This window comes from Rhinolophus sinicus, chromosome 3, assembly GCF_057876585.1.
Source record: "Rhinolophus sinicus isolate RSI-liver-muscle chromosome 3, RSI-T2T, whole genome shotgun sequence".
Lineage (NCBI taxonomy): Eukaryota > Metazoa > Chordata > Mammalia > Chiroptera > Rhinolophidae > Rhinolophus > Rhinolophus sinicus.
Genome location: NC_142503.1, coordinates 154,180,407 through 154,203,849, shown reverse-complemented (window position 1 = coordinate 154,203,849; position 23,443 = coordinate 154,180,407). Strand labels below are relative to the sequence as shown.

Below are 23,443 nucleotides of genomic sequence, written 5' to 3'. Positions count from 1 at the left end.
TCCTCTGGGATCACACTCCCTCAATATGATGTTTTGCTTTATTTGGCTGTACTTTCTGTGCAACCCAGGCTTAGGTACTTTTATTCTGTCATAAACTTTTACGGCTATAAATTTTCTCCTGAGTACCTTCATTAGTTGATTCTCAACATATTTTTAATGTGCAGATCTTTTTTGGAGGTATGGGGGAGTTCTAAGTCTTTCCCAATGTTTACTATTTTTTGTCATTGACCTAAGAATTCTTTATATGTATTTATATTTACAAATATAGAGATTTCAAAAGCTATCCTTTTGTTAGTAATCTGTCTTAATTACATTGTGATTAGAGGGTGTGTTCTGTTAGGTACTGATTCTTTGAAATTGTATTTTATATTGATAGCTTCAATTCAAATCCATTACCACAAGGTTCTTTCTCACCTTGCATTTCAAATTCTCCCATAGTGAGATCGTTGGTTCCTAACATATCAGTATATTTACTTATTTGTTCTATCCTGCAATTATACACAAGATAGTTTCAGAATTATAACACTGGTTGCTTTACTAACAACAATTCTACTAAGTAAATTCAAGATTTTTTGCAGTTCTTTTTGTTCTCAAGATGTTTTCAACTCAGTCAGGTTATATTGTTTTCAAAAATTACTTGAATCAATTATTTTTTCTGTAGTGTTTTATTATTGATTTGATATACAGTTAAATCAATTTGTGTCTGTATTCAATTTTAATTTTATTCCTTTTTAATTTTATTTTTGAATGCAGAAGACATTTTCATTGTTTAATAATAGAGACCTTATCTTGTTTTCAATAAGACACCTGATACATTTTTCATAACTTCAGAGAAAGTTTCATCTGATAGCACCGTCCCAACTAAACAGTTTTGAAGTGCAGGCCAATGCAATTTTGGAGGAAGGTTTCTAGTGACAACCATAGAGCCTTGTCACATTATAAAAACAATTGTCAATGCTCTCCCATTAGATGGTAAGCTCCTTTGGAACACAGACAATGTCTTTGAATCCCCAGAACCTAACAAATGGTCAACACATAAAAGTTGTTTAATAAATCTTTATTGAATGAATGGAAGGAGGAACAAACAGATGAGTATAAGGGAAGAATATCTCAATGAGCTAAAATAGTGGGCTAACACCAACTAAATTAAGTTTATGAGAGCCAAATGAAGTGTAATTTTTATGTTATTAAATAAAAACAACACATGTACAAATGTATAGAATGTGGGATTCCTGGCTTAATAATAATATAAATAGACCTGAGCGACTTCATTGCTACTACTCAAAAATCCCAAAACCCTGGTAAAGTTTTAGACTTCATTAAAAAACTATTTTTTATATTTGTACAAAATCCAGATAGTCACATTGCCCATTGCTCTGATCGGATAACACTTAAATGCTGTATGCAGTTCCACGTTACATACTTTTCAAGCAGGACATTGATACAAAGGAAGGGTGTTTAGGAGGGTGACCATGAGCCTGAGGGGTCTGAAAACCACATCAAAATACCAGATGATGGAATGTACTGGGCAAACTTCTCTTGGAGAAGATTTTGGGAAGAAATAACAACTCTTCAAATTTGTGAGACATGGAGAAAAAAGATCAGTCATTCTGTGGGGCTTCAAATATCAGAGCTAAAACCGATTTATGTAAAGTATAAAGTCTAACTTTAGCCCAGTGTAAGGAAATACTTTCTGTTCAACTCTAAGAAAATATTTTCTTACCTCAAACTGGTGAGCTCCAAACATGGTGAGGTCCATGGCATTTGTCAAATACTAGCTGTGACCGACCATCTTTTAGGAATGTTAGAGGGAAATGCCCTGCTTTGAGTTATTCCAAATGTACACGAAGGAACTGTCCAACTGATTCCACACCCTAATCCTTGGGCTTAGTGTTGTAGTTAAAGAACAAACATTGTTGTTTTTTAATAATTGAATTTCTCTAATATTGAAGGACTATTTCCACATGTCGACAGATGTGATTTCTTTGTCATTCACCAAGTGTCTCTAAACTGTTTATCAAATTTAGAACACAGAACACCAAGCCTTGAGATCCTTCATATAAAAAGGGCTCCCTGATAAATCAGTTTTTAAAATACTGCCTAATACACCACTCTGCCAGATTCACAATCTGGACGTATTAGAGGGTGTGAGAAGAAAGTTGTTTTAACTCAGCATTTCCTAAATTTAGTTTGCCAATGAAATACTACTTTTTTTTTTTTTTTTTTTTTTTAACATAGTATCTTTTCTTCCAAGGTTCCTGCTTTCCTTCTTTTTTCTGTCTCCACTCTGTGAGGTCATCCTCATTTAATGCTGTTTCTGCAAGACTGCAGCCTCAAACACAATTTCTCAAATGAACCACAAGATGGCTCTGCTTGTCTTACAAAACAAGGCTGCGGGCGCTTTCCAAACCCTGCCAGCAAGGGAGGATTTCGGTCTGTGCTACAAACCGAAACTAAAGGTGGTCGGGACTCAGGAAAACTGGGGTGTGCACGAGTTAATTTAGAAATATCACCTGACTCGGGTGAAGTTTTGGGAAGAATGTTGTAAAGGCCGGGGTTTTCTGGTTGTCCCTTCTAATTTTCCATTTTGAGGATAAATTTCTTCCGGATCAGTGAAGGATGAGACACATGCAATCTGGGAAGAGACTTTTCCTGCAAAGCCACTGTTTCTAACCAATCATAGTTTCATTTCCTTTCAGACCTTTGAAAACAAAAGGAGGTTGAAGCAGTAAATCAGAGTTGTTGGCACTGAGCTCTTTTACATCCTAACCACTGGGCTTAATCCTCAGTGCTGCTGAGTTCACTTGAATTAGCAGCAGGAGGAACAATTCAATGGTGCTTCAACCCTGATTGCAGCATTTTTCAAAGAATTAATTTTTTGCAGGTATATGCATTTTTAATAAATGGGAAAAATAATTATTGTCCTGAAGGCTAAGGAAGGGATATTTCTCACTGAGTTGAACGAGCTCCTGCGAGGTGTGCTGTGGGTGGGCAAGAAGGGTTAATTGTTTCTAAGGGATCTCAGCATCCTTATGGTTGCCAATTCTGAGAAGGTCTGTGTTCATTAGATGATACCGTCAGATATCTTCAGAAAAATCACTATATCTCTTTATATCAGGCTTTTCTGTTGCCCACGCTGTTCTTTTTTAAGTGGTTATGTCACTGTTTATCCCCGAGGCTCCAAGAAGGATGCCAAGCCAGTAATAATACCTGAAGAGGACATGGGCAGTGTAAGTGAATGAAGCGTAGGCTGCTATATTGGTTGGCCAAAGGTGTTTCCTTGATGTTTCTGCCCGGCAGGATATAATATTTGATATAGAAATATTTTATCTTTTTCCAAATGGCATGTTATTCCAATATTTTTATTAGTAAAAATTTTTATGCATATTATAGTACAAAGAATATGCATTTCGTCAACACCAAGATTCAACGGTTGCCAACATTTTGCCATGTTTGCTCTATCTCTCTCTGTATGTGTTCCCAAAATGTCTTTTAAATATGCTTCCCTTCAGAGTAAGAACCAGTTAAACCCTATGCATTGTATTGGTACATGCTACAACATGGATGAACTTCAACGACATTGTGCTAAGTAAAAGAAACTAAACACAAGAGACTGCATCTTGTATTATTTCATTTATATGAAATGTTCAGAGTAGGCAAATCTATAGAGACAGAAAATAGATTAGTAATTGCCTGGGGCTGGGGTAGGAATGGAGATTAACTATAAACAGATACAAAGGATTTAATTGAGGTGATAAAAATATTCTAAAACTGGATTATGGCAATGGTTATACAACTTGGTAAAAATTATTGAAGTCTACACTTAAATAGGTGAATTTTATAATGTAAATTATACTTTGATAAAGTAAAAAGAAAAAAAGAAAAAAAGGTTTTTAGTCAAGCTATTCTCCCTGTCAACCCTGACCTACAGCCCTGTGTTTAGAGATATCCAGTGCACCCAATTTGAAGGGTCTAGGACCAAAATTGCCTTGTCTCTTACAGGTTTCTTTAGCTTTCTACTTTGTCAGGTCTGCCAAATTCGTTGTCACTTGTCCAATTTCTAACATCTAAAACATTATTTTTTTTAAGGATTTTATTGGGGAAGAGGAACAGGACTTTATTGGGGAACAGTGTGTACTTCCAGGACTTTTTTTCTAAGTCAAGTTGTTGTCCTTTCAATCTCAGTTGTGGAGGGTGTGGTTCAGCTTCAAGTTGTTGTCCTTTCAGTCTTAGTTGCAGAGGGCGCAGCTCAGCTCCAGGTCCAGTTGCCATTGCTAGTTGCAGGGGGCACAGCCCACCATCCCTTGCGGGACTCGAGGAATTGAACTGGCAACCTTGTGGTTGAGAGCCCACTAGCCCATGTGGGAATCGAACCAGCAGCCTTCGGAATTAGGAGCACGGAGCTCTAACTGCCTGAGCCACCGGGCTGGCCCTCTAAAACATTATTGACAACTTTCCTCAGCTGTCATTTCCACTGCAGCTTTGGATTCGTGCACTTTTTATTCTGAGTTCTAGCCATGGTTCTGCTGGTCACGTCTGGTAGTTTTCAGAGCCCATCCCACATCCACTTTACTAGTTGTGGGGTCTGCACAATTGTTGGGGTTTCATAATGCGTTCTCAGATCGGTTCAGCTCATAACAGCCTAGGAAACATTAGCTGCATGGTTCACTATGTGGCTAGCCTCACTCAAATGAGTCACAGGCTTACTGTAACCAAAAGCCTATGTGCCATATTGAATACTTCTCCCAATCTCATCCTGGTTAAATTCCCCCTTCCAGGTGGCTGGTTAGCTCAGTTGGTTAGAGTGTGGTGCTGGTAGCACCAAAGTTGTGGGTGCAATCCCCACATGGGCCACTGTGAGCTGTGCTCTCCTTAAAAAAAAAAATTCCCCCTTCCATCATAATAACCCACACACAATAATAAGCAAGGAGACATTGCTGAGAGTGAAGCCGGGAGGTGACCTGCATCCCCAATTCAGACATATATGTTCTTTCAGGTCTCATTTGATTTTTTTGTTTGTTTGTTTGTTTGTTTGTTTTTTTCATTTGATATTTTCTTCTTGCGAGTACATATGATTTATCACACATACCTGCCCCTATGACACTGGAAATGCCGATGACTGTAACTGGTAGCTCCTGAAATCTTGACTTCTGGGATAATTGCTAAATATGTAGGTGTCTTCCTAAGTTTTGCATCAATTGATAAGATAAATATTGGAATTACAAAGGCTTTAACTCAGTTAGGGTAAAGGTAACCCAGCCCAGCTCTAACTTTTGAACTATGCCATTAATTACAAAGGAAGCATATGAATATTTTAGCTACAAGATTTTTAAAAGAATGTGGATTGTTATCAGATGCTTTGTATGCACATAATGTTAGAATGTTGTAAAAGGAACAAATATATGGTGATGGAAGGAGAACTTACTATGGTTGGTAAATACACAATAGGATTTATAGATGCTGTAATACAGAATTATATACCTGAAATCGATGTAACTTTACTAACAATTGTCACCCCAATAAACTTTAATTTAAAAAAAAGTATGTTGTAAAAGGGACACTAACGGAAAGTAAACACTGGCCAAGGCAGATTTTATTCTATATCTCTGCCTCCTTGAATTGAGAGCTTTGCAACTTTTATCTCAATCTAAATTTCCTGACATTTTTTCTTATTTAACCAAGTAATCTTGGTCAGCCATATAACCAGAGATGATATTCAAATATGTTCAAATGATATGAGGCGGGCTCTGAGCCATCAAAGGATGGTCCCCAAGCTTCCTGCTGTGCTAAACATTCATCCTTACTCGGCAGATTGTGATGATATCCAGGAGTCCTGGTGGGTCGTCTAGGATAGGTGGGGCAAGAGGAGACCTTAGGTGGCTTGGGGCAATAGCTATTTACTACTTGGTTTAGAATTATTTCAGTGTTTTATCAACTAGTATGACTGCATTAGTCCATACTGTCTCCATATAACCTTTTTGAGGTTGTTTCTCATCTGTAAAATGCCTCGCAGAGTTGTTGAATTCTGTACATAAATATTCTTTGAGCACAGTAAAGCCCTGTATAACCGAAATAGGAGATTAGAGTTTGTTTTGTAGGTAAATGTGCTTCCTGTTGGGGAGGTAAGGAGATTTCCCAGCTAGTGGGGGTTCACAAACAATGACTAATTTAAGAGTACCCCGTATTCCATCAAAACTGAGAATTGATATTGGATGATGGGGTTGTTGGCCTACCAGAAGACAGCTTTCAACTACTGGCGCCCGAGTAGGGGACACCCTCATGAAGCTCTGGGAAGAGGGCAGTGGAAAACCCCCCAGCGGCTATTTTCCATTACTTTTCTTCACCTGCTCCCCAAAAGCATGCTTGGGGGGTGAGTGGACAAGGGATGGAAAGAGGAGGAAAACTGTGTTTCCACTCTGATCCTTCAGGGAGTTAATTGTTTTCTGGCAAAGGGAATATAATTAAAAGTGTGTGGTTCATAATAGGTACTCTGTATATATTTGACAATTAATGCTGCAGCAATGCTAATAGCAGAATGCAGGATTATATAAAATAGAACATAGCACTCAGATTAGAGACAAGCAGAAAGCAACTAAACAATTAAAATGGAAGAGAAGTCATTGCTTTGGAGTAGGTAGTTAATGGCAGGCATGTTTCAGAGCATATAGCAATAAAGAGATGTCTTTATTATTATCTTTTTATTCATTTGATACAAAATTCTATGATACCTTATCATTGTAAATGAGGATTTTCTTCTCTTACATGGTACTGCCATCACCTCATCCTTCTAAAATACTTTTATAGCAATATTTAGTTAAATCAATATGCAGTGTTTTTCATAATATGTCTATATAAATATTGTTCTCCTTGAACCAGGCAAGGTTACTATAATTTTTTTCCTTTATTGCACAACCTATTTTTGAAATTAGTAAGTGCCTTTCTCCCAACTTTTAGGCTTTTTTAGATATATATTATGGTTAATTTTCCAATATCTCCCAACAACCTCTCAATTTTCCATGAGGTCAGTCTTATCAGTTAACCTATCAGTTTCTTTTTTAAATTTATTTTTAAATTAAATTTAAGGTGACATTGGTTAATAAAACTATATAGGTTTCAAGTGTATAAATTCTGTGGTACATAATCTGTATATTGCATTGTGTGTTCACCACTTGAAGTCAAATCTTCTTCCATCACCATATATTTGACCCTCTTTACCGTTTTCTACCTCCCCCTTCCCCCTTTTTCCTCTGGTAACCACTATACTTACTGTTGTCTGTGTCTATGAGTTTTTGTTTGTTTGTCTTGTTCATTTGTTGCTTTCAGTTTTATATCCTATATATGAGTAAAATCATATGGTTTTTTACTTTTCCCATCTGTTTTATTTCACTTAATATGATATTCTCAAGATTCATCCATGTTGTTGCAAAATGACAGTACTTCATTTTATCTTTTCTTACCGCCGAATAGTATTCCATTGTGTATATATACCACATTTTCTTTATCCAATCATCTATCAAAGGACACTTTGGTGGTTTCCATGTCTTGGACACCGTAAATAATGCTACAGTGAACATTGGAGCACATATATCTTTACAGATAAATGTTTTCAGGTTTTTTGGGTTGATACCCAGAAGAGGGATTGCTGGGTCATATGGTAATTCTATTCTTAATTTTTTGAGAAAACTCAATGCTGTTTTCATAGTAGCTGTTCCAATTTACATTCCCACCAGCATTCCTACATGAGGGTTCCTTTTCCCCACAATCTCTCCAATACTTGTTATTACTTATCTTGTTGATATGAGCCATTCTAACAAGTGTGAGGTGGTGGCTCATTGTGGTTTTGATTTGCATTTCCCTAAATAGCTAGTGAAGCTAAGCGTCTTTTCATATATCTATTGGCTGTTTGTATGTCTTCTTTGGAGAATTGTCTGTTCAGGTCCTTTGCCCATTTTTCAATCGGATAGTTTCATTGTTGTCGTTGAGTTGTATGAGTTCTTTATATATTTTGGATATTAGTCCCTTATCAGAGGTATGTTTTGCAAATATCTTCTATTCATTTAGTTGCCTCTTTGTTTTGTTGATGGTTTCTTTTGCTGTACAGAAGTTTTTAGTTTGATATAGACCCATTTATTTATTTTTGTTTTTACTTCCCTTGCCTTTGAGGTCAAATTCATAAAATCCTCTCTAAGACCAACGTTCATAAATTTAGTATCTATGTTTCTTCACTGCAATTTATTGTTTCAGGTCTTATATTTAGGTCTTCGATCCATTTTGAATTAATTTTTGTGTATGGTGACAAATAACAATCTAGTCTGATTCTTTTGCATGTGGCTTTCCAATTTTCCCACCACCATTTATTGAAGAGGTTTTGTTTTCTTTATTATATGTTTTTGGCTCCTTTGTCAAAAATTATTTGCCCATATATGTGGGTTTATTCCTAAGTTCCCAATTATGTTCCATTGGTCTGTGTGTCTGTTTTTCTGCCAATACCATGCTATTTTGATTATTGTTGCTTTGTAATATAATTTGAAGTCAGGGAGTGTGATACCTCTGGCTTTGTTCTTTTTCTCTTAGTATTACTTTGGACATTAGGGGTCTTTTGTGGTACCATACAAATATGGTGATTTTTTAATTCTATTTCTTTAAAAAATGACAGAATTTTGATGGGGATTGTATTAAATCTGTGTATTGCTTTGGGTAATATGGCCATTTTAACTATGTTGATTTTTCCAATCCATGAACACAGAATATCTTTCCATTTCTTTGTGTCTTCTTCAATTTCTTTTAATAATGTCTCATAGTTTTCAGTGTATAGGTCCTTCACATCCTTTGTTAAGTTTATTTCTAGGTATTTTATTATATTTGTTGCAATTGCAAAATGATTTTTTTTCATTTCTTTTTCTGAAATTTTATTATTAGTATGTAGGAACACAATGGATTTTTGTACATTGATTTTGTATCCTGCAACTTTACTGTATTTATTTGTTGTTTCTAATAGTCTTTTTGGTGGAGTCTTTAGGGTTTTCCATATAAAGAATCGTGTCATCTGCAAAAAATGACCATTTTACTTCCTCATTCCCAATTTAGATGCCTTTTATTTCTTTCTCTTGCTTCGTTGCTCTGTCTAGGACTTCTAATACTATGTTGAATAATAGTGGTGAGAGTGGGTATCCTTGTCTTGTTCCTGATCTTACAGTAAAAGTTTTCCATTTTTCACCATGGAGTATGTTATTAGCTGAGGGTTTGTAGTTATATGGTCTTTATTATGTTGAGATACTTTCTTTCTGTACCCATTTTATTGAATGTTTTTATCATAAATGGATGTTATATCTTGTCAAATGCTTTTTCTGCATCTATTGATATGATCATATGATTTTTATCCTTAATTTTGTTTATGTGGTGTATCACAGTGATTGATTTGCACATGTTGAACCTCTTTGCACCCCTGAAATGAACCCCAAGTGATCATGATGTATAATCTTTTTAATACATTATTGTATTTGATTTGCTAATGTTTTGTTTAGGATTTTTGCATCTGTATTTATCAGAGATATTGGTCTATAGTTTTCTTTTTTATGTGTTATTCTTGCCAGGTTTTGGTATCAGGGTAATGTTGGCCTCATAAGGTAAGTTAGGAAGTATTGCCTCTAATTCAACTTTTTGGAGGAGTTTGAAAAGAATAGGTATTAAATCATCTTTGAATGTCTGATAGAATTCACTAGGGAAGAATCTGGTCCTGGTCTTTTAGTTTTGGGGAGGTTTTTGATGACTGTTTCAATTTCCTTACTGTCTATTTAGGTTTTCCAATTCTTCTTGATTCAGTCTTGGAAGGTTTCTAAGAACTTGTCCATTTCTTCTAGGTTATTAAATTTGGCACCATATAGTCTTTCATAGTAATCTTGTTTGATGCTTTGTATTTCTGCAGTGTCTGTCATAACTTCTCCTCTTTCATTTCTGATTTTGTTTGAGTCTTTTCTCTTTTTTCCTTAGTGAGTCTAGCTGGGGCTTTGTCAATTTTACTAATCTTTTCAAAGAACCAGCTCTTTGTTGAATTAATAGTTTTCTATTGCCTTTTCATTCTCCATTACATTTAATTCTGCTTTAAGTTTTATTCCTTCCCCTGCTGATTTTGGGCTTTGTTTGTTTTTCTTTTTCTAATTTTTTAAAAATGTAATATTGGGTTATTTGTTTGGGATTTTTCCTGTTTCTTGAGGTAGGCCTGTAATGATATAAACTTCCCCCTTATTACCACTTTTGCTGCATCCCAAAAGTTTGGATATGTTGTGTTGTCATTCTCATTTGTCCCTATGTATCTTTTGATCTCTTCTTTAATTTCTTCTTTGACCCAGTCACCCTTTATTACCATGTTGTTTAATCCCCACATACTTGTGGTTTTCCCAATTTCTTTTCGCAGTTGATTTTCAAAGCATTATGGTCAGAGGATATGGTTGGTATGATTTCAGTCTTCTTAAATTTGTTGAAGCTAGTTTTGTGTCCCAACATATGGTCTATTCTTGAGAATGTCCTATATGCACTATAGAAGAATGTGTAGTCTGGTGCTCTTGGATGAAAGGCTCTGTAAATGTTGATTATGTCCATTTGGTCTAATGTGTCATTTAAAGCTGATATTTCTTTATTGATTTTCTGTTTCGATGATCTATCCATAGCTGTCAATGGGGTATTTATGTCCCCCACTATAATTATGTTTATGGCTGGTAATTATTCTCTTTCAATAGTTTGAATATTTAATTCCACTCCCTTCTAGCTTGTAGAGTTTCTGCTGAAAAAATCCAATGATAATCTAATGGGATTTCCTTTATAGGTTACTGTCTTCTTTTCTCTGGCTGCCTTTCCTTGTCATTAATTTTTAACAGTTTTAATATAATGTGCCTTGGAGAAGGCCTTTTGGGCTGTATCTCTGCACAAGTAACCCGTGTGTCAAGGTTTACCAAACTTAACAATTAAAAATACAAGATGCCTAGTTACATGTAAATTATTAGTAATTGTCTATGCAATGTACACTGAGATCAAAGAAAAATATTGCATAGAACATACTTAAAAATTATTTATCTGAAATATCAAGTATCTAAGTTACATGCTTCTTTATATTTCCATGATGATTTGGCTCTCCTTAATGAATCCTTGTTTTGTAGAATTTGCTTATAAAATTCCTTACAATAACAGTCTAAGTTCCATTGCATTGTAACATAGCTTCTATAATGGTCACATTCAGCTCATTTCATTCTTTTGTCTATTGAACATCCATTAGTGAGCAAACACACTCAACATTAGTGTTATGTTGAGTACATGCTCAGTTTGAGCATGTACTGGTATATAAAGTTAACACCTCTGAGGATTGCGCTTCAAATTTGATTTGTTGAAACACATAATACCATCTTTCGTGGTATAAGTTGTTTTTGCATTCTTCAGGATTGCATTGCACCTTTTGATCGATGACTTTTAAAAATATCCACCAAGCCCCACTTGCCGTCTGCGGTCCAGACTGTGACTGCGACCCCGGGCCTGTGCAGTCCCAGGCTGTTCATAGCATGTGAAGGCAGAAACTCTCCTGATGTCTTCCAGTAATGACCATGTTTTTATCCCAGTGTCACAAACAAACACCAATGGTCTTCCCTGGGATGACCTCCAATGACCTGTAGACATTTACTGTGTTAAGGAGCTGTGTTAAGTTTTCATAATATCTGCTATCGAGTAAAAGTGAAGAGTGGCTTTCTACTTGGTTGAAAAACAGTTGAGAAAGAAATACTAATGAATATTAATGGAATCGGAAGACCTGGCCTCAAGGCCATTCTGAAACCCACAGGCGGAGGCAAATCACTGTTAGATGTCTTAGCTGCAAGGAAAGATCCACAGGGATTATCTGGAGATGTTTTGATACATGGAGCGCCTAAACCTGCCAATTTCAAATGTAACTCAGGTTATGTGGTACAAGATGATGTTGTGATGAGAACTCTTGACAGTGAGAGAAAATATACAGTTCTCAGCAGCTCTTTGGCTTCCAACAACTATGATGAATCATGAAAAAAAACAAACAGATAAACATGGTCGTTCAAGAGTTAGGTCTGGCTAAAGTGGAGGATTCCAAGGTTGGAACTCAGTTTATCCTTGGTGTGTCTGGAGGAGAAAGAAAAAGGACTAGTACTGGAATGGAACTTTTTACTGATACATCCATCTTGTGCCTAAATGAGGCTACAACCAGCTTTGACTCGAGCTTAGCAAATGTTGTCCTTTTGATCCTGAAGAAGATGTCTAAACAGGGATGAACCATCATCTGCTCCATTTATAACCCTCATTTTTCCATCTTCAAGTTGTTTGATAGCCTCACCTTGTTGGCCTCAGGAAGAGTAATGTTCCATGCATGGTCTTGCTCAGGAGGCCTTGGGGTACTTTGCATCAGCTGGTCACCACTGTGAGCCCTATAATAACCCTGCAGACTTCCTGGATATCATTAATGAAGACTCCTCTGCTGTGATATTAAACAGAGAGAATGAAGATGAAGAAGCCAAAGAGATGGAAGAGCCTTCAAAGAGAGGTAAGCCGCTCAGAAAAATTAGCATTTATATCAACTCCACTTTCTTCAGAGAAATGAAATTTGAGTTAGATCAACTCTCAGGGGTTCAGAAAAAGAAGAAGAGTGTAGTCTTTAAGATCACCTATGCCACCTCCTTTTGCCATCAACTCAAATGGATTTCCAAGTGTTCATTCAAAAACCTACTAGATGATCACCAGTCCTCTATAGCTCAGATAATTGTAACGGTCTTCCTGGGACTGGTTGTAGGTGCCTTTTCCTATTATCTAAAAAGTGACCCTCCCTACAGTAATCCAGAATACAGGTGGGGTGCTCTTCTCCTGACGACCAACCAGTGTTTCAGCAATATATCATCCATGGAGCTCTGTGTGGTCAAGAAGAAGCTCTTTATCCATGGATATATCAATGGATACTACAGGGTTGTCATCTTATTTCTTTGCAAAACTGTTGTTTGATTTACTACCCATGAGGATGTTACCAAGTATTATATTTACTTGTATACTATGCTTCTTGTCAGAATTGAACCAGTGGTAGAGCCCTTCTTCATTGTGATGTTTATTCTTAAGATGGTGGCTTATTTGGCCACTTTTATGGCACTGGCCTCGACAGCAGGTCAGAGTATGGTATCCATAGCAACACTTTCCATGACCATCTATTTTGTGTTTATGGGGATATTTTCAGGGCTGTTGGTCAATCTCAGAACTATTGTGCCTTGGCTTTCATGGCTCCAGTACTTCAGCATACCTTGGTATGGCTATGCGGCTTTGCACAATGTATTTTTGGGACAGAACTTCTGCCCAGGACTAAGTATAACAGCAAATAATACTTGTACTTTTGTAATATGTACTGGCCAAGAATTCTTGATAAACCAGGGCATCGACCTCTCATCTTAGGGCCTGTGGAAGAATCATGTAGCCTTGGCATGCATGACTATTATGTTCCTTACAGTTGCCTACCTAAAATTTTTATTTCTAAAAAAATTGTCTTAAATTTTTCTATAATTTACATGATTTATCTACACATTTAAAAGGGAGCACCTTGATTCACATTAAAAAAAAAAAAAAGATGTGCACTGACAGAAAAAGAGCGTTGTCATCAACTTTTATTCCCTTATTTTTCAATATACCTTATGAAAATTTCACTTGCTCCCATGTTGGAAGAGTACTTAGTAACACCATGTAGAAGAACAAAATTCTTTAAAGGATGAAATCATTTCAAAAGATAATCACTGCAAGTGGCATAATAATTATCCACTTCAAGTAAGAATTTCTTTACCTGTTCATAGATAATGTTGTTCCTTTTAAGAACAGCCTTGACACTTAAAGGGATAAATATTTTGCCAATATTTTCTTTAATGCATTCAACAAATTCCTTTAAGCAATGGAGTTCTGTAATAAAACTGTTGGCTCTTTCAACATGCATAATCCTATTGCTAAAGAGATACTGAAAATTATGAACAAGAAATAAGTAGGCTTCACTCAGTGGATTATTGGATCCTTTTCTTCAGCATTTAACTATTATTTCAGAGCTTCAAATAAACCTACATTCTCACAACTGCCTTTGTAAAGAGAGCCAATGGGAATTTGAATACTAGAGAACACCAAGGAAGAACACCACGGAATGGCAACTGAAGAAACACCATGGAATGGCAACTGTGTCAGGGGTATAACAAGACCACCCCACACTCAGGAATTTGCTAAAAGAACTCATGGGACTCAGTACATAGTTGTATTTATTACTAAATCTTATTACAGTGATATAGTAAGGATACATAGCCAGGTTATAAGGGGGAAAGATTCCAGTGTAGTGTGGCAGAACCAATGTGCAGGCTTCCTTATGCTCTCTCCTACTCCCCTGGGGATCACACATTCTGCACTCTTCCCCTGAGCCACACGTATGGCAACATTTCTGCCAAGGCTGAGTACTATTCCATTGTACATACCCTGTTTCCCCAAAAATAGCTCTAATGCACTGGGCAATCAGCTCTAATGCATCTTTTGGAGCAAAAATTAATATAAGACCAGGTTTTATATATTATATTATATAACATATTATATAATATAATATGTTATATATTATAAAACCCGGTCTTATATTATAGTAAAATAAGACTATAGGATCTTGTAGTAATTTTGGCTCCAAAAGATGCATTAGAGCTGATTGTTCGGCTAGGTCTTATTTTCGGGGAAACATGGTACTACTTCTTTATCCATTCCTCTATTCAGAAACACCTGGTTTGCCTTCATATTGTGGCTCATGTAAATAATGTTGCAATGAACATATGGATGAGCATGTCCGCTCGAAGTAACATTTTGGGTTTGTTCAGATAAATACCCAGATGAGGGATTACTAGGTCCTTCTTTTCCTTTTGTTGTAGTCTTTGTTTTAAAATCAATTTTGTCTGGTATAAGTATTGCTACCACAGTGTTTTTTTGTTGTTTGTTTCCATTTTCATGAAATATCTTTTTCCATCCCTTTACTTACAGTTTGCTCTGTGTGTCTTTTGATCTGAAGTGATTCTCTTATAGGCAGTATATGTAAGGTTCTTGTTTTCTTACCCATTCAGCCACCCTCTGTCTTTTGATTGGAGCATTTAATCCACTCACATTTAAAGTAATTGTTGATAGATATGTAATTATTGCCATTTTGTTATTCATATTTTTTATTTTTTTCTCCTTTGTCTTAAAGAAGTCCCTCTAACATTTTTTGTAATACTGATTTGGTGATGATACACTAATTTAGCTTTTTATTGTCTGGGAAGCTCTTTATCTGTCCTTCGATTCTAAATGATAACTTTGCTGTATAGAGTAATATTGGTTGTAGGTCTTTCCTTTTCATAACTTTGAATATTTTCTGCCAGTCCCTTCTGGCCTGCAAAGTTTCTGTTGAGAAATCAGCTGATAGTCTTATGGAAGCTCCCTTGTAGGTAACTGTTTTTCTCTTGCTGCTTTTAAGATTCTCTTTGTCTTTAGTCTTTGACTTTTTAAAAAATTTAAAACAAAAATTTTTTTAAGTGTGTTTTTCCAGGACCCATTAGCTCCAAGTCAAGTAGTTGTTTCAATCTAGTTGTGGAGGGCGCAGCTCACACTGGTCCATGTGAGATGGAACCAGCAACCCTGGTGTTGCGAGCATCGTGTTCTAACCAACTGAGATAACTGGCCACCCCTAATCTTTGAAATTTTAATTATAATATGCCTTGGTGTGGGCCTGTTGGGTTCATCTTGTTTGGGATGCTCTGTGCTTTTTGAGCTTGTATATCTATTTCCTCCACCAGGTTAGGGGACGTTTTCGGTCATTATTTCTTCAAATAGACTTTCAATCCCTTGCTCACTCTCTTCTCCTTCTGGTACCCCTATAATGTGAATGTTGGTACACTTGATGTTGTCCCAGAGGCGGTTTAAAGTGTCCTCATTTCAAAGCTGGCCACTGGGGGTACCCACCCCAGGGCTATCTGGCAGGGGACTCATTGTAGATCAAGTTCAGCTGCAGCCAGTGCCCCACCTGGGGCCACCTGGTAGGAGCCACAAAGAAATCCACAGATGGCTACTCCCTGTGCTGTGCTCAAAAGTGCCTTGAGAGGCCAAGCTGCCAACCAAGGCCGGCTGCCTCTAGTGCCAGGCTTAGGGCTGCTCAGCCAGAGGTAACAGGACATGCTCAAGCTAGATGCTGCTTGTCTGGGATTCAAAAACCTTTGAGAGACTCTAAGAGAGTCTGCAGCATGAGCCAAGGCAGCAGTTTGTATGAAAAAGCCACTGGAAGCAGCTTGGGTGTGCTCCAAAGTTAGGCGTGGTGGGACATGGTCTTGAATCACCAGGGTATGGGAACCAATGGCATTAGCCAGCTTGACGGAGATCAGATATGGCATCCACCTGCATCTGAACTCAGAAAAGGGGAGGGCTCAAAAAGAAATAATGGCTTCGGCCAGCTCCTCCATCCAGGAGAAAGCTGCCTCTCCAGCCCCTGGCCTGAAGCCAGACAACTCGGTTCCCCACCATGTGTCCCTGCTGCCTCTCCAGTTGCTGCCCCAGTGCTGGAGCACAGAGCCAGTAATTCTGTTGGTGGGTAAATCCCTGCCTCGTCTTCTCTTTAAGAGGAGCACCTGGGAGTGCAGTTGCCCTAGTCTCACTCAGCCACAATCTCCGCTGGTTATCACAGCCAGAAATTATGGGGACTTCTCTCCCCAGCACTGGGACCCTGGGCTGGGGGGGGAGGCTTGGGACCCCTCACTCCTCCAGGGGTGACCTCTGCAGCCGAGGTATCCCTCCCAATTTTTAATGGTCACGTGTGTGTGGAACCAGCCCATTCCAGGTCTCTGCCTCTCTTACCGGTCTCGGTGGCTTCTTCTGCACATCCTTAGTTATAGGGCTTCAGTTCAGCAAGATTTTAGGCGATTCTCAATGATGGTTGTTTTGTAGTTTAGTTGTAATTTTGATGTGGTCATGCAGAAAGTAAGCACAGCGTTTACCTACTGCGCCATCTTCACCAGAAATCGAGAATTTTTTGAGTTTGTTTGAGTCAAAACTGATGACAATTGCCAGGAAGTAAGATGTCAAATTCTATGAAGAATGACAGTTTTGCAGTTTCCTTATGCATTTAAAATTGAGTAGAGCATATAAGGAAGACTACGTGAAGGTGAAGATTGGATTACAGCATGGTTAATGAGATTGTGTGCTCTCTTGAGGGAGGTTAGCTTATTTCAAAGGTGTGTTAACCAAGATGCAGAAAAACAGTGGACAGGGCTTGCTTAAGGCAAAGATAAACCTTTTACTAAAAAAGTTATATACCTGGGTGACTATCCACCATGACCTGTCCAGTTAGGTATTTATGATCAGATTACCCTGTGAGGTTACTTTCCATAGAAACCCTTTTTCACCTGCAGTCCTAACATTTTGGGGACAGACTCTTGAAAATCTGATGAAAGGTAGACCCTGGGGACTCTCTTTCCAGGAGAATGTATATGCACACACATAAAATGTATGCAGTTTTGTTCCCCTGCAGCTGTTCATGGACTCAAGATTAAGAATTCACAGACAAGTTATTCCCTTGAGATCACTGCCAGAGCTAACTTTTGATGGCCTTGCCATGTTCTCTGTGGGGTTGAGGGTAGGGAGTTTTCATGTCTCCTTTTGATAAGTCTGAAGAGCACAGACTTTCGTTTCTGAATCAGGGCTTCCAGGATCTTCAGGACGTGGTCAGGAAGGTGAAACAGACTTGCCCGCTAAGATTCACATCGTGAAAAAAGCTGAAATAGCCTCGCTCTATCGTCACTCATTCATTCATTCAAAAAATATTTACCAAATTTGTTTCAATTATCTATTGGTACATGACAAACTACCCTGAAACTTAATGACTTACAACAAGAACAATTATTTTTATCTCTCATGGCTCTGTTGGTGACTGGGCTCAGCTAGATGGTTTTCTCTTACGATTTCTCATGTGGTTGTCGTCACACTGTGGCTGGGGCTGGAGTCATCTTGAACATTTAGTGTCATGTTTACCCATTGATATTAACAGAACCTCAGCTGGAGTTGCCAGCTGGAACCCCTATATGTGGCCCAGGCTTCCTTACAGCAGGGGGGCTAGGTGAAGAGGGTAAATAACCAAAGAGAGAGAAAGCAGGGTTCTATTACCTTTCAGACAGCCTTGGGAGATATATGACACTCCTTGATGGCAGAAAAATTAAATGATATGCAGACATGTTTTAAAACCATCACATACCTTTTCTGCATGCCAACCATTGGACAAGGCACTTGGGACAGAGTGGCGAGTGATACAAACCCTGCCCTTCTGGTACTTGTGGTCTAGAGGTAGAGAGGAGCAGTCATAGAATTACAGATATATACACAATTATAAACTTTGATGGAGCATGGAAGGTGAGTACAGAGAGCCATGAGAAATGATATCCTACATTTATGTGACCTGGACCAGGGACGCAAGGGAGAATTCTCTGAAGAAGAGACATCAAACTGCTAGCACATTGTTGTTTAGGTCTCAAAATAGATCTCACATCTGTCCACTCCTCTCCGCTTCCACTGTCTCAACAGCCACCAGCATCTCTCACCCAGATCATTGCACCAGCCTCCTAAGGACTCCCATCTTCTACTCTTATCCTTCGCAGCCCCTTTTCACAGCAGCCAGAGTGATTAAAAAAACAGATCAGGTTGCATGTTTGCATGGCTTTATTGAGTTATAGTTGACATACAATAACCTGCACATTTTTAAGTGTATAATTCGATACGTTTTGATATATGTATATACCCAGGAAGTCATTACAAGCCAAGATGATGAACATATCACACCCAAATTTTCCTCATGACCCTTTGCAATCCACCCCTCCTTCATGTTCCACTCCCAGGTGACCACTAATCTGCTTTCTGTCACTGTAGACTAGTTTGCATTTTCTAGAATTTTATATAAATTGAATCATTTAATATGCACTATCTTTGTTACAGATTAATGATTCCATTCTGTTATCAATAGTTTCTTCCTTTTTAGTGCTGAGTAATAGTCCTGTATATGGACATACTATAATTTATCCATTTGGGTTATTTCCATTTTTCAGCTATTACACAAAGCTGCTATAGCATTCATGTAGAAATCTTTGTGTAGGCATATGCTTTCATTTCTCTTGAGTAAATTGCCTAAGATTGAAATGGCTGGGTCATGTGGTTTGTTTAAGTTTAACTTTTTAAGAAATTGTGAAATATTTTCCAAAACAGTTGTACTACTTTACATTTCCACCTGAAGAGTCTAAGTTTTTCATTTACTCTACATCCTCTTTGACACTAGGTGTGGTCATTCTTTTTTGAGTCTAGCCTTTCTAATAGATGTGTAGTGATCCCTCACTATGGCTTTGCTTTGTATTGCCCTGGTAACTAATGATGCTGAGTATCTTCTCATGTGCTTATTGTCAAGCTCACATATACCCAAGACAAAGCCAAGCCATGGATGATTTGACTTGTAAAGATACAATAAGCCACTTTTCGATTTAGATAATTTATGTAGACAGTGAATAGGAGAGTAAGCCGAAGGTGCCAGCTGCCAGCTGCCCGTGGTCCTTGCCCCATACAGCAAAAGGGATGATACTGAGACGAAAGGGGCCAGAGACAGCAACCTGAGATGTGGGAAACCCCATTGCTAAGGAGCCAGTTCTAGACTACGTCTAAGAGGTTTTTAGGTTCTGCAGCTCAGTTTTGAGCGGGGTAAGGCAGAAAGCCCATACCTGATCCGAACCCAGGAGGAGATGAGAGACTGTCTCATGACAGCCTCCCAGGGGAGATTGTCTTAGCTCCTCAGAAACTTCCCATCCATTCCTATTCTGGGAGTATTACGGTAGGTAGAAAGAATAGGGCTGCAGGGAGAGAGGGCAAAGGAAGGGAAGGAAACAAAGGAAGGAGGAGATGAAATCATTCTTAAGAAAAGGTGCAGCTATGACTAATTATAATAGATTCATAATACTATTAACATCGCGGGCAGAGAAAAATCTCTACCCCATGTGTCACCATGACAGTTCCGGCAAAGCCTAAATAAGAACAAGGGAATCCCACCTCCCAATGGGAAGGAATGGTCAGTGGGGACCCACCCTGGGAATGTCTGAGACTCCACCCCTAGAACTTGAATATTTCGCACCCTCATTCGAATAAAATCCTAAGCCTCTGTTCTTCCATGTAGTTGCCCTCCTGCTGGCCTGCCCATGCCCATTATTTTGAGAGTACTCTTGTTCTTTTCTTTATTATATCCACTCCTCTCTTGGCTTTGTTTGCATTGCTTATTCCTACATCCTGCAATTCCTTCCTGTGGCAGTACAAGAACCGTTGTTCTCCGGTGACAGGAGGATCACGAGTCATTATGCCAAGATTCAGATAGGCTGTGGTTCAAACCTTTGCCTGTGGCCTTCAGGTGCCATGACAAATTCTACCACAGCACCTAGTTACCATTTATGCATCTTCTTTGATGAAGTGTCTGCTCAAACCTTTGCCCAGTTTTAAAATTGCATTGTCTTATTGACCGTTTTATATTCTGTTTTATAGTTCATGTGTAAGAATTTTGTTGAATGTTATGTTTTGCAGATAATTTCTCCCAATTGGTGCCTTATCTTTACTTTCTGAATGGTATCTTTTGGACAGTTAAGATTTTGAATTTTGATGAAGTTTAGTTTATCATTTTTTTTATTGCTAGTGTTTTTTGTGACATACCTAAAAAAAAAAAAAACTATGCTAAAATCTACCCCTACCCTTTCTCTTAGCATTTATTTGCCCTTATCCTTTTTCCTTAAAAATTATTCCTTATTAAGTGAAAATGGGTAGTGATATATACCAACGGCAATGTCGAAGCTTTTTCAGAAATAGATAGTAACAACCCATGAATATTTTTAAAAGGTAAATAATGAAGTAATGTAGGTAAAATATTATTCCTCTTAGAAAATATAACTGACTCAATACAATATGACAGCATATTTCTCAGAGGTTCCTGCTTTCCTTTTACCCCAGCCCAGGCAGTTGAGATGCTAGACAGTTCCTGCCAGGAAGAATCTGAAATACAAGGACAGGTGCTCTGCTTTCTCCTCCCCAGTCTCCCAGCCTGTTGTATTCGGTAGTCTTCTTAGACGTCCATGAGTACTGAGGTGTTTGCAGGGAGATGCTGACACACCACAGCTGGTTCCTCATGCGGCAAGTCTGAAGACACAAGCAGGAATTTCTTCTGGCTCCGGCGTCATACTGGGTGTATGATGACGTGGGAGATGCGTCAAGGCAGGAAAAGCCAGGCCCTACAGAGAAGTAACCCTGGCAATTCAACCCTGGACTTGGGAATGGGGGTGGGGGGGGAGAGGGCAGTCCAACGTCTGGTTTATCAGAGTTTTTTGGAGCAATCCTCCTACTTCCTTTACTCTGAGTAGCAAACCCACTCTAAGATCATTGCCAGAGACAAAGTTCCTGGAATCTAGAAACCATAGGCACAAAGCACCTTTTTCTCCCAATTCTTTGTCATTTATTGTAGGGATCTAGGTCTGCTTTCATCCTTATTCCTAAGAGAATGTATTATTTTAGAGTTGTTGAGGGACTTTGGGAAACCATGAGCTCATCCTTTCATTTTACAGATGAGGTCATTGAAGGTCAGAGAGAGGAGGGTCTTGCTCAGTGTCAGTAATGTTGACAATAATGGAACATAGGCGATATTGCTGCTTTGCCCCCTTCCTCCTGCAGGCAGTCAGTTCATAGTATATCAGTGAGCACATGTCACAGATTTTCTGTAATAGTTTCCATTTCAAATATTCTATCTCGCAATCAGACAACACTGTTAAATTGCTAGAACCTTAGACCCACAATATGATGCCTGACGTACAGTCATTAAGACTTTATTACTTTGGTTCTAACAACAGTCATTGTTTCAAAAGAAAAAAATATATGGGTATTTTCTCTCCTATTCTGAGTTATCTAGTCTCTTTCCCAAAGGACAAATGAAAAATGCGTTTAAAAGTGGGGAGGAGACAGAGCACCTGCCAAAATCTCAAAGGGGTGAGGTAGTGTTACCGCTGGCAGAAAGAACAGGGCTGCAGGAAGAGAAGGGGCAGGAAGGGAAGGAGAAAGTGGGAAACAAAGGAAGAGGTGGATTACTCTCAAGGGAAAGTGCAGCTTCAACTAATTGTAATAGATTATAATTCTATAAACATTGTGGACAGGGAAAAATTTTCACCCCCTGTGTTCCATGACAGTTCCAACAAGAGCCAAGTAAAAACAAGGGACTCCCACCTTGTCACAGGAAGGAGTGGTCAGCAAGGACAGCAGGGACCCGCCTTGGGAACGCCTACAGTACCGCCACTAAAACTTGAATATTTTGCATAACATCCTAAGCCTCTTTGTGCTCAGGTGGAGTTGCTCTTCTTCTAGGCCTGCCCACTCTCACACCATCTTGAGAGTGTGCAGTCCTATATCATTTCTTTTCATAAATCCACCGCTGGCTTGGCTTTGTTCACGTGGCCTGTTCGTATGTTCTAGTATGCCCTCCTGTGAGACGATGCAACTCTTGTTCTTCGGTAACATGAGGAGAGCAAGAAAACACATTTTAATTATTTTGTAAGGGAAAAGGATTCTAAAGCAGGACAGTGGGACAAGAGAAAGTCCATATATAAGTCAAAGATTTCAAAAGTGGTACCAGTTACCTCTTCTGTAATACTTCTCACCCACCCCAAGCAAGTAGAAAAGGTTCAAGTCCCTTATAAACTTCAGGTCCCACTGCATATAATCATTAGACCCATCACTTGTACAACAGCTTGAATAGATAAAATGGGAGCTCCATGTCTTTTTCACCTTACTGTGAGTTATTCTGGCCTTATGCCAAAGGACAGTTGAGAGCCAGTTTTATTGGGAAGAAGCGAGTAGACCAAGATAGTATAGAGCACTTGTAAGGAGAGTGAAAAAACATGGTAAGCGGCGCTTTATGGGGAGGTGGAAGATCAAAAACACAAGTTTTCTTATTCCATAAAGAGATCCAGGGCAGTCCCTGAATAAGGTTCTACACAAACCTAGAGATTTCCCTCCCTGCAGAGGGTGGCATGTCCCAAAGCATAAACAATGAGGTCCCAGAGGGTCCATCCATCGTCAGGCATTTCAGAAGTGACACCAGGGACTCCCATCCTGAGGGAAGAGGAAGCACAGACTCCTGTGTACGTCAGGCTGGATCCCTGGTGACTGCACTCTCCCATGGGCATCAGCTTGGAAGAGGGGGAAAAAAAGGGGTGGGTTGACTTTAAGGGTCTTTTTCACTTTAGTTATCTCTGAGGACAGATGAGAGTGAATTTTGATAGAGGAGTGGGAGACAGAACATGACGGCCCTGGCCACCTCAAAGAGGGTAGTGAAGAATGATGCAGCATCAAAATGGGAGGGGGAGAAGCT

At 38.6% G+C, this 23,443-nt stretch overlaps 1 long non-coding RNA gene and 1 pseudogene across 2 annotated transcripts in view; both read left to right on the top strand.

The window, feature by feature from the left end:
• The window catches only part of LOC109460187 (uncharacterized), an 82,981-nt gene that overhangs the window by 22,366 nt on the left and 37,172 nt on the right, over nt 1-23,443 (top strand). The window lies entirely within an intron of this gene.
• LOC109460186 (broad substrate specificity ATP-binding cassette transporter ABCG2 pseudogene) lies at nt 11,573-13,539 on the top strand (annotated as a pseudogene).